The sequence below is a fragment of the Odontesthes bonariensis genome, chromosome 19 (genome assembly GCF_027942865.1).
Source record: "Odontesthes bonariensis isolate fOdoBon6 chromosome 19, fOdoBon6.hap1, whole genome shotgun sequence".
In the NCBI taxonomy this organism is placed as follows: domain Eukaryota; kingdom Metazoa; phylum Chordata; class Actinopteri; order Atheriniformes; family Atherinopsidae; genus Odontesthes; species Odontesthes bonariensis.
Window position 1 is genome coordinate 31,624,251 of NC_134524.1, and position 12,653 is coordinate 31,636,903.

Genomic DNA, 12,653 nt, shown 5'->3' on the forward strand with positions numbered 1-12,653 from the left:
CTAGACCAGGGGTTCCCAAACTTTTCCATGCCAAGGCCCCCCAAACAGTATTAGCTTCTGGCCGGGGACCCCCTTTGCAAACCACAGACAATGCTACAAAATATGTAAAGAAACATCAACTTTTAGAAGGTATTTTCTTTCTTTTCTTCACGGACAGCAGCTCGCTGTGTGAATGCAGCCTGACTAAATGCTCTTCTTTACGTCTGAAGAAGTCGACCGTTTTTTCGGACTCTGAAGGATGTTTTTGTATCAAGTGACGCTGAAGTTTCGAAGGTTTTGAACACTCATTTGAGAGGGTCTCCAGACAGAGGACGCATTTCGGGCAATCGTGGCCATTTTTCTGTACGGCTGTAAAGCAGTGGCGGCTGCTGACTTTTAAAACAGGGGAAGCCCATATTACGCGTTCAGGGTTGTAGTGGCTCGTGCCATCCCAAAGCAGAAGATAGCAAAGTTAAAAAGAATTAGTTATAACACAGCTGTGTCTGGTATGACAAGTATGCCCAGCAAATACACAGAAAGAAGGTATAGACTTTGAAAATCCACACAGCAAGGCCAAAATCAAGTATGATGGAATCTAAGGCCAGTAAATGGCTGGATCTGTGGCTGGATCAGAATCTGTGGAGCATTTTTCCCTGTCATAATGAATACTTAGAGTTTGATGGTGGTGGTAAGTATTCTTAAAAAAAGGTAACATTTGTGAATGGGCAGCATGAATTCTGGAAAGAAACAACTAAAAGTATGAGTGAAACTCCGACAGCACTTTCACAGACAACCAGTCTCTTTGGTATCCGCTTTGGGACTGAAGTTCCAGCGTGCTTCTCCCCGCTTAAAAATTCGGCTGCCACAAGATCTCTCATGATGGACAAACACTAACTCCAATCATCACGACACAGCCCCTCATATTGACACGCCCACGTCTAATCTACCCCCAGAGACTCCGGGCAGCCTCGGAAGTGATGAGTTTTTGTCGATTTAGCCAATGATGACCTAGAATTGTAGAAAAAAACTTGACTCTCCCGCCCCTTCCTGAAGCCAGGCGTCCCCGGCTCTGAAGCCTGGCTGTTAGTGGCGGCTTCATAACATGATTTCCTCAGTGAACGGCGGCGATTTCAGAACAAATCCCTTCATTAAGCTACAGGACAACATGTTGGAGTTATGAAAGTAAATGCAGTATTGGGCATATCTTGTGTTTTGTGAATAACTGTTTTATTGTCAATTTAACATTGAACATGCAGCAATTTCGCCAGAGAATGGGAGAGGCTGCCCGGCTTCCCGTGTTGTCTCTGAATAGCCGCGGCTGCTGTAAAGCCAAACTTAATGTATGCTGCTTAATGTATACTTCCTGATTTTAGTCGGCCAGTTCTTTCGGTCTCTTCCTAGTCAAAAATCTGTCCATTTTGGCTAAGCTACCTACACGCTAGCTTGAGGAGCAGCTTAAAAAAAAAACTAACCCAAAGACCCCCGGAAAACTCAGGAGGCTATATACAGACACAAAATGATATGACAAAGATCAACAGAAGACTGGGAGTATAAATGCTGAAGGAGGGAGGTGGTGAGAGTAATCAGTAACTTAAAGCTGGCGTACCACAAGAAAGGAAGTAAAACTCAACCAAACTAACAAGGGGGGAAGTGTTACTTTAAAGGGCCGATTAAGACTACATATCAACCAACAGTCATCATTTCCACACTGCTGTTAGTCCCTGATAAAATACATAGATCATAAGTGGTTATATTTACATGCCATATGATGAGACAAGGACAGAATGTTTCCAACATTTTCTCACACAGGTCACAGCTTCCTATAATGCATTCCAAGCACAATGCTGCTGAAAGGGCTTTGGGGCACTTTCACAGAGCACCGGGCCAGAGGTAGAGGTCCCTCTCCAAGTTGCCAAGACTGGCAATCTGTTCCCCCTTTTATGCCATCATGGGTGTGTTTTTCACTGTGGAAGAGAAATTCATTTCTAGCATCAGACTGTTTGAAAAGTCTCACAATTCAATCTCAGTTCAATAAAGTTTTATGTATTTAGCGCCGAATCCAAACAAGGCCCTTCAAAGATAGTCCAAGTCAAGCCAATTAGAATCCAAATCATTGTAATACAATCATAATCAGGCTGTGGTGGTCAGCACTGAGAAAGAGGGTTCCTGGTTCAAACCCCAGCTGGTTCTCCTCGTGTATGTGTGGGTTCTTACCGGGTACTCCGGCTTCCTCCCACTGCCCAAAAACATGCATGTTGGGTTGATTGGTCATTCTAAATTGACCCTGGGAGTGAGTGTGAGTGTGGATGGTTGTTTGTCTCTGTGTGGTCCTGTGATGGACTGGCGACCTGTGCAGGATGATAACTGGGAAGGGCTCCAGCCCCCCAGCAATCCTGAGTTGATTAAGCGGGTAGAGAAAATGGATGGATGTATGGATGGATAGACAATCAGAATCAATTCCAGTTCCCATCTGTGTCCTGTAAAATGTTAGCCTGCTGGGTTACTTTCTTTTTATAGCTATTATGGTTGTGTTTGTCAATTTTCTGAGCACGTCTCAGAAAAAGAAATTTATAATTTCAACAAACTCAGAGCAGTACAACATAATATTGGTCTTTTTTTTTTTTCAGGCCTCCAGTAAGTACAATAAAGTTACATTTCCCTCAGATGCAAATAACGAAACAATGTTGTTGCTATTACTACCATTGCAGTACTGTAGTTAAATACATAAAGTTAAATATATAAAGAAGCATTTAGTTGCTCAAGATTTGTGACATCAGCATGACATCAGTGCACCTCCTTGGAAATGAACACTATGCGTTTCCTAGCTGCAATTTACAGATGGCTGGTAGGGGGAGTATAGGGTCAAATTTCAACAGATGCAGGGTTATAGGGTAAAAATCAGGGCTGGGCAACGATTAAAATTTTTAATCAAATTAATCACATGATTTCCCTGATTAATCACGATTAATCGCATTTGTACGCAAAATCCAAAAATGAATCCAAAAGTAGTGTATAGCTTTTAGCATTTAGCTTTATTTTAAATGTGCTGCCATAACATTTGTTGTGCAAACACACTTTTAACATCAGCATCTTTCTGTAGTTTTTATGTAGAAGCCTCGCTCCACTGTCTGTTTCCTTGAATGACTTGCTGCTATCAGTTGTGTGTTTTGCCTTTAAGTGATATTTTAGACTGGAACTACTACGCTGAGAAGACAATTCAACTTGGCAGTGTTTACAGATGACTTTGGTTCTGTCGACTCCGCCGTCTGGAAGAACTTTAAAATGAAAATGGCAGAGTAAAAGTTCCGTACCCTTCTCCATGTTTGATGGATCCGCCGATTACTTTCTTTTCCTGTTCCACAGCAGACAGCAGCAGACTTTTACAAAATAAAAGCCTGTGAGCAACAGACTTTTATAATAATAAAATAAAAAATAATAAAACAGTGGTGGTCCGTGGTGTAGTGGGTGATCAGGCGCCCCATGTACAAGCGGCTATAGTCCTCGCTGCAGCTGGCCCTGTGCTGCGTGTTGTTCCCCCTCTCTCTGCCCCCTGCTTCCTGTCTCTCTGAACTTTCCTATCCATTAAAGGCACAAAAGGCCCAAAAAATTCAATATAAAATTTTTTTTTTAATTAAAAAAAAAAAAAACTGCTTTAATGCGTGATAAAATATTTATCGGCGTTAAATAACTAACGAGTTAACGCGATAATAACGAGTTAACTCGCCCAGCCCTAGTAAAAATGCAACAAAGTTTTAAAGGCAAGCTTGTACAGAAAGTCTGCAATCACCCCCATCTTGATGATGTATCTTTGCCACTGGACAGTGAAAAATTTGCTTGTCAAAATAGCTGGCAAAACGTCATTACCATTTTTTAAATGTTGGAGAAACAGAGTGAGGATGGTGCTGATGGCGTGTTTTTTACGGTCTGATTGATCTGGTGTGCTCCTAGTGTAAATCTTTGAGTAACTGGCATAGTAGACAGGCAAGTATGTGAACAATCATGTTTACTACAGAGCAAGTTGCCTCGTCAAGTTGCAACATGACTAAAAAAGCAAGTATATTCCTGGCTTAAATTGCTTTGGTCTATGGCAACTGGATATCCTTGTTTATCCAGTTTGGAGGGACAAATTGATATATGCAATCAGAAATTTTGATTATCTCCAAGAAAATTCCTATTAATTAGTTAGTTAGTTAGGGTCGATTAGCCTTTCACAAATTACCTTTAAATAATTGTTTGTAATGTCATAAACCTGATTTTCATTCTGATGTTGAGGTTTTACACAAATGTAATTAGAACAAAAGGTTGCAAGGAATTCTCTATTGAGTCACACACAAAAATAAGATAACACGTTTATGCATTTGGCAGATGCTTTTATCCAAAGCGACTTACACTCATATCCCAGGTAGGCAGGTAGGGTAAGGGGGTCTTGCTTAAGGATCCGTACTGGAGGTAGTACCTTTCATGCAGGATGTCAGGACTTGAACCCAGGTCACTCAAAATGAAAGGTGGCAATCTTACCACTACACTATCCAATCCAAAAGAAAATACTAATCTAACCTTGCCTCCATCACTGTCAGTCATGAAATGAAAACTAGAACAAGCTATGAGGATAGATTAGTAGTAGCTGCTAGCCCCCACTGCTGCTCATAGCTGCTTCTAGGCTTAGGTGTGTAGTGGCTGCTGGCTTGCTTAGTAAAGGCTCTAGCATGGTTGCCACGTCTGCTAGCGCGAGCGGTGTTGATGACGTCACGATTTCGTGCCCGCCATGTATAGTGGCGCAAGTCGATGCGCCAGTAGTTGCAATTTTCGTTTTCGGATCATTTTAATTTTTTTATTCAGTTAATAGAGGTGAAGGTCTGAAGCCCCCGGCATCAACAGAGTCTCTGCCCTCTTCTTTGCCTTCACGTATCTGTCCCGTAGCTTCTTCCACACATTCTTACAGAACTCTCCCTCTTTCCCCAAAGTTCTGCCCATCTCTGTGCACCAGTTTTGGGAGTTTACGTGCACTGCTCCCTGTGCTGTTTCACTGCAGTTTCGTACAGCTGCTGTACAGACGCACCTCCTGACTGAGCCTGGCCTCACATCGGTCCATCCGGTTCGTTGTTCTCGGCGCAGCCAAGTTACAAAAATCGACTGGTGCACGACAACGTGCTGCGCCGTCTTTTCAAGGGAAGCGCCAGGCCTGATACGTCATTTTGACGTCATGGTCCGCCACCGCCGTGACAGACGCGGCAACCATGCTAGCGCCTTAAGTGGCTGAGTGCCGGTGACTAGTGGCCACTCACTCGCACATTCCTCATTGGTGAATAGCAACAGGCAACAGGCACTCACTCGACTTTAGCCTTAACTCATGCTTGCCCCCTGCTGACTGCTCCACGTAGCTTATGCTAGCTTCTGATCTTATGGGTTCCTGAAGGTGCATGCACAACAGCTGCACAGCCCCACCCCCAGGATTGGTTCCTCCAATCTTCTATGTGGAACATACATGCTGTTTGGCCTTGCCTTTCTGAGACTGTAAATGATGTTCTGCAGATCCAAAGCTTTTTGTGGTTTGTAGGAAGATTGTGTTCACTACTGCGATTGCCAAAATTTTGGAATAAAATTTGGAATTCTATAAATATTGGTAGTCCAACAACAACACAGGTTGGCAGCAAACCTTATTAAAAGTTAATGCACGGAGAACCTAACAACCCTACCAAAATGGAATGTCTATGATGATCTATGTCTATGTCTATGGCACCCAAAACTTGTGTTTCATGACAATTTAACACACTTTAAAACAGAGATGTTACTTAATAGTTGGGGAAAATAAGCTACTGTGTAGAGGCAGGCTTATTATAGAGTTGTTTTTTTTTTTATTTCTATTTTCAATTTAAAAAAAAAAGCTTTATTAATAGTTTGTCCCTGTCAGTTCCATCTGTTTATGTCCACATTGGACATTTCAGTTTTTCTCCAGGCAGTGTGCCTTTGGACAGCTTTGCGAAGTGAGATGAAGGAGGAAGACTTTTCATCAACCTTGAGCTTTAATGACTTCCTCGAAGTGCTTTTTGACTGCCGTCCAGAGACTCGGCGGGAGGGGAGCCTTTCTCCTCAGCCATGGCCTCGTGCCAGGGTGACAATCAATGTCTCTGTGTCTCTTCTGTGGGGGATTATTTTGAAGGTCTCCCCCTTTTATTGGAGGAAATGGTATTTGGAAGCTCAAACAGGATGTCCTGCTGGCTTGCCTAGACTCTGAACCATTTCCTTGTGCCCCACCCCCCACCCCCCACCCCTTCTGGCCCCTTTCTTCCTCCATACCCCCCTGCTCTCCTTCAGCTTCATTCTCTTTGAGGAAAATAGCTTGAAATAATCCAGAAGTCAAAGCAGACCCTTTTTTTTGTCTCCGTTTGGATTAAGAGTTGAATAATACACTTGGGGAAACTTTTTGGCTCAATCATATTGTTACAGGACAGTGGGACTGAAGGTGCAGAAGGTTTGACATTTAAGAGATATGAAATAATGCCAGTTTTTAAGAAATGATACGTCCAGTATGCAGCCCAGATTGGATGAATTTAAAATACCCATCACGTGTTAGCATGTTAAAAAAAAGTAATAAATATACATTAAAGCTTGGGGAGTTTTTTTTTTTTTAATTTTTGCGGAGCTTGAGATAACGAAGCAATGTGGATGTAATGATATCGGTGCTTTCTAATTCACGGCGTGCACATGTCACGCAAGATTGAAACAAGGAAATAGCATTTATTGTCTTCACGGTAAAAGGGGTGGTGTGAATAAAGTGTAACTGTAACATATTGTATAATAAAAAAAAAAACATTCAAAGAAAAAAAAAAAAAGCATGTTAAAAATAAAGGATATTTCTGAAACTTGCAAAGAGCCTTTTAAACTGAAAATCCTCATGGATTGACAAATATGTACAAATCACTTTCACATGAAAGCTGGGGAAGAAAATGACGTTAAACCGTGTCTCGTGCTGGGGTCAGGAGTTAAAATACAATCTGAAAATAATAGAATAGGTAGCCCTGTGCAGCCCCCCCCCCCAAAAAAAAATAGATGTGAGAAATGTGAATGTGTTATAAATGGCATTGACAGCTATTAGCATTGGCCGTGTGACCTTTAAATAGGCCATTTAGCTTGAGTGAAAAATCTGAGAGGTGGGAGAACGAGGCTGTTGAGTCTGCACTGCGGATCATTCAAATACTGTGGTTCCAAAAAAAAAAAAAAAAGGTTCCAACAACAATCAAAAGGGTCAGAAACCAGAGCTGAGCTAGTGCACAAAACCCAGCTGGAACAATGGAACACTGCAGAAGCTCAACGGTCCTGACGCCCTGTTGTTAGTGGTTAAAAACAGAAATGCTAAAGTAATGAGGGGTCTGATGGGAATAAGAAGCCCGATACCATTCCAGCCTTCTAACCTGCATGGTGTGACATCACCAGCATGCCTGGCAATGTAATTAAATATCCTACATTGTAGAAAGTAAATGGTGAAGGAACTGTGCTTGTATAGTGCTGTTGTAGACCAGTTGACCTCTCAAAGCGCTTTAACACGATAGGCCTCATTCACACAAATGCTTACGTAGCACTTCTTAGTCTGCACCGTGCTACAGGCTACGCAGTGCTGGTTTTTTCTGACACATACATCCTACCACAGTGGATCCATTGGAGGCAACATGGGGTACAGTGTCTCGCCCAAGTCAGAAATGGAACCACCGAGCTTCCTATTGGCAGATGACTTCTCTTCCTTCTGAGCTACAGCCACTGATTAACCTGTCGGTTTGACTATTTCAAGTTTGACGTGTCAGAAGGGTCAGCGAACAGAAAAACAGGTCAATTCCTCACAGGTTTAACACAGAGACAAACAAGACTGAGTACCACTCATATCTAGGGTGTAACCAACTAGCAAAGAAAAATAACCTAAAAATAAATAAATAAAATGTTTTTTTTTTGCTTGCCCATGTCTTGGGGCTAAGGAAAGATGGTAAGAGAAACACTCGACGCTGCAAGGAGAATCCAACCACACCGACACCAAGCTGGAACGTGGGTCTTAAACGGGAAACCTTCAGATGTTCATCAAATACTTCCCAAAAACCGCTGTAAGTACTGTGGTCAATGAGTTCTTATAGAATAGAATAGAAATAGAAAAATACTTTATTCATCCCCCAGTGGGGGAAATTCAAATGAGTCAAGTAGCTCAAAAAATGATTAATATTTACAATGATTGTATATTAATAACAACAATAATAATACCAATTAAAATAAAAATACTACTACTAACTAATAATAATAATAAATGACTAAATAAACAAATTAATTAAAAAAAAAATCAATCAATCAATCAATTTGAACTCAGCAGTCACTGTTAAAAAGCCTTATGGCTGGAGAAACAAAGGACCCTCTGAACCTCTCAGATATCACATTTTATCACATAGTTTCACGGAGATGTTATATAAATGGATCTGATTTAAAATATTGCTTTATCCATCAAGGTTGGTCATTCAGAAAAGTGAAAAAAACGAAAGCCACAAAAGTGAAAGATGCCATCACAAGCTAACCACTTCAAATTTGACCTACTGCAGTTGCAAAGAAGTAACAGTAGTAACGGTGTAGCATTCATTTAAAGAGCTAACCTAAACCACAACTTCCTGTCCCCCCAGAATGAGAAACTCCCACTAACTTTTAAGTACACATTTTACTAATGGCTGTAGAGCATATTTCACTAAAATAAATCTTACTCAGGATGCCTCTTAAGGAACACAAGCTTGTTTCATTGTTCATAATAATTCACGATAAACCTTTGTGGTGAACCTCCTCCACTTTAAAAATGCTTTGACTATGTGGGGGCTGGTGGAGATAAGATGAAGCTTTAATGATAAAGTTGCTATTACTTCATTTTAGGGCTTGGCGAGTTAACTCGTTATTATCACGTTAACTCGTTAATTATTTAACGCCAATAAATATTTTATCGCGCATTAACGCAGGTTTTATTTTTTATTTTTTCATTTAAAAAAAAAATTTGGGGAGGGGGCTTTTGTGCCCTAATGGATAGGGAAGTTCAGAGACACAGGAAGTAGGGGGCAGAGAGAGAGAGGGAACAACATGCAGTACAGGGCCGTCCGATGCGGAACTCGAACCGGGGACAGCTGCCTCTGTACATGGGGCGCCTGCTGTACTCACTACACCACGGACCCCCCCTGTTTTATTATTTATTTTATTATTGTAAAAGTCTGTCGCTCACAGGCTTTTATTTTGTAAAAATAAAAAGAAAGGAAAAGAAAGTAATCGGCGGATCCACCAAACATGGAGAAGGGTACAGAACTTTTACTCGGCCATTTTCATTTTAAAGTTCTTCCAGACGGCGGAGTCGACAGAACCAAAGTCATCTGTAAACACTGCCGAGTTGAATTGTCTTCTCAGCGTAGTAGTTCCAGTCTAAAATATCACTTAAAGGCAAAACACACAACTGATAGCAGCAAGTCATTCAAGGAAACAGACAGTGGAGCGAGGCTTCTACATAAAAACTACAGAAAGATGCTGATGTTAAAAGTGTGTTTGCACAACAAATGTTATGGCACTTTCATTCATATGGCAGCACATTTAAAATAAAGCTAAATGCTAAAAGCTATACACTACTTTTGGATTCATTTTTGGATTTTGCGTACAAATGCGATTAATCGTGATTAATCAGGGAAATCATGTGAATAATTAGATTCAAATTTTTAATTGTTGCCCGGCCCTAATTCATTTATAAGCTGCGTTTAAAAAGAGGACAGTGGTAAAGGCTAGCAGTGACCGGGACTTCCACCATTCTCTGACATGGTTCTGCCGTGCCACTCCACTTCCTCTATTTCCATCCAAGTTTTCAGTAGCTAATGGACTGTATCATTCCAGCATAAACACGTGATATTTGCTGAGGTTGCAAATATTTACCGACCCACAGGGAAGCTTTTTATGATGGAGGTCATCAGTCTTGGGTTCAAATATGTTGCATGACTGTACTTTAGGAACTTTAATGGCAAACTGTGCTTCAAATGTGCATACTTATCGTAGTGGAGACTGCCATGCAGACCTGCCTCGAGAAGATAATAAAAATGTTGAATTAGGATTGAATCAGAGCAGCATTGAACTGGACTGGAACTGCACAGATTGGCAGAGAACCTAACAGCAAAGAATGGCTTGCGACACCTCCACACGTACAGTTTTATCGTTTGTCCTCTCGTCAGCAGGCAGGATCTGGTCGTTCAACAGTAATCCTGGTGAGATGCATGACATGGAGGCTGATGAAAGCCTCTCAGATTCCTCTGCTTTAAAAAAAACAAAAAAACACCCACTATACATGGGGAAACTGGATGAATTCCAACTTTCCTTCAATCAGACCACCCACTCAGAGGGGCATAAAAGAGAACATACATGCCAGTTTGGCATCCATGAGAAGAGGCTGAGATCCAGTTATATTCAGTGTTGCTGACTTTTTAAAGCTTTTACTCGGATTTACTTTCAGAGAGTTTAGATACGATACATATCATGGTTTTATGTAAAGCTGTAAAGTCATAGTTTGCAATGCAAGAAAGTTTTTCACTGAGAAACAAGAATCCTTTCATTTTGCTGAGGAGAAAGTACAAGAAGACTGTGTTTTGGCTCTCCATCAGCGTGTGAATACAGACGGCACCACAGCACCTGTGAGTCGGGTTGAGTTGCATTTTAACAGCCGGGGGGGTCGGTACTGGCTCGATGTAGTCTGTCATGTGCACAACTTGTGTTTTACTTTACATTAGACGCGTTCCCTTTGAATCAAATGTAGCTCAGAAGTCAGTTCACAACAAAAGTCGAAAAGAGAGCAAACAAATTAGGTGCATTACTTTTCTATCTAATGATCACCACCCAATTAAATCCGGTTCATTCTAATTCCATTCATATCATGCCAATATATATTTTAAGGCCCAGCTTTTGAATGTAAAGCGTATAGTAGAGCAGTAGAGGGAACTCCACTGATCTTACAGCTACTGTAAGGGTCTTCCAAGACCCTCTGCCATCATATCCCGATGATGCATTCTGCAACCAGTCTGCGTACGGCTGCACTTCTATTTAGAAAGAGTGTAAAAAATTGCAAACTCAGGGCGGTTTGTGGCGTAGTGGGTACAGCAGATATCCCAAATACAAGAGGCTATAGTCCTCGCTGCAGCTGCGTGTTGTTCCCCCTCTCTCTGTCCCCTGCTTCCTGTCTCTCTACACTGTCCTATCTAATAAAGATAATAATATAGCTGATTAAAACCCCATTTCCAGGAACGTTGGGAAGAAATAAGTTTATTTATTCGATGCCAGCAGCACACACAAAAAAAGTTGGGATCGAGGTATGTTGACTGTTTTGTTCCATCAGCTTCCTTTTCATGACACCTTCAATCATTCAGACACCGACGACGCTAACCGCTTTCAGAGGAAAATATGTGCATTCATGGCGGATCCAAGACTTCAGCTGCTCTGCGGTCGCTGTAATCTGCTTCTATTTTACATGATGCTCCAGACATTTACATTTCTCCACACAATAGGAGACAGATGTGGACGGCAGGCAGGCCAGTCAAGCACACACACACTGTGTCAATGAAGCCATGAACGTCAGAGTTTGGGTTTTTCTCCTCCAGAAGCAGCTGAAACATGGATGCATCCGGCAGAACCAACCATCCTTCTGAGATGCAGGGCCCAGATGTTTCAGGCCACATTTCTGGATGCAGCAGGTGGACTGTTCAGGGAAAATGTTTTTCCAACGTGAGCAAATGTGTTCTGCTGATAATGGTGACATGATGGCATCCAACGCTGGTTTTCATCCTTGGCCTTTACACATGGAGACTCGCTGAAACTTCTCAGAATATTCTGCTCTGAACATGTTGAAATACCAAGAATCTTTGCAGTCTTGCAGTAAGAAATATTCTTTCAACGTATTGATGATGCTGAGTTTGGCATAAAGAAGCACAAAGAGCTTTAAAAAAAATAAAAAAATAATAAATCTATAAACTTGCCTTTCTTTACCTCTTTACCCACTTTATTGAGTGCGCTGCTGGCATCAGAGGCCAGACTGGTCTATTCTTTCTAAATACAATAAAGTTGCTCAGCGATTACACTGGAAACGTTTCTGATGCATTTTAAGGAAACCTGTTCTGGAAATGGCAGGGACTGTGTCCCATCTGCAAACATAGAGGGGGGTAAACATTGATACGCTCCAAGGGATCGAGTGATTTTGGCTCCCCAACGGTAGATGCTATCCATCCACGTGTTTAGTCTTCAGTTTGTGAATCTTCCCTTGCATCAAGTAACATAACCTAGACAGATGGGTCTAGGCGTTTCAGAAACGCTTGTTCTAATAGCAGTTGTTAACCAGAGTTTTTAGAGTTTTTAGAAACTGCTCTCATCTCGCAAAGCTGAAAACCCTGCCACCAGAGGGTGCTTTAATCGGATATTTTCAACACTTACACGTTGGAGCTTTAACAAATTTGCAGGAGATATCTATATTTGAACAGTAAAAGGAAGAAAAAAAACACGATACAGCACATTCACAAGTAGCTCATCTGTACATCATACAGAATATTTATTGAATTTTCTCAAAATACACAAGAGACCCTAAGACAGAGCACAGGGAAAGACAAACCCTTGAAAATGATTTGTAAAGGACCCCAGTCCTCTTGGAA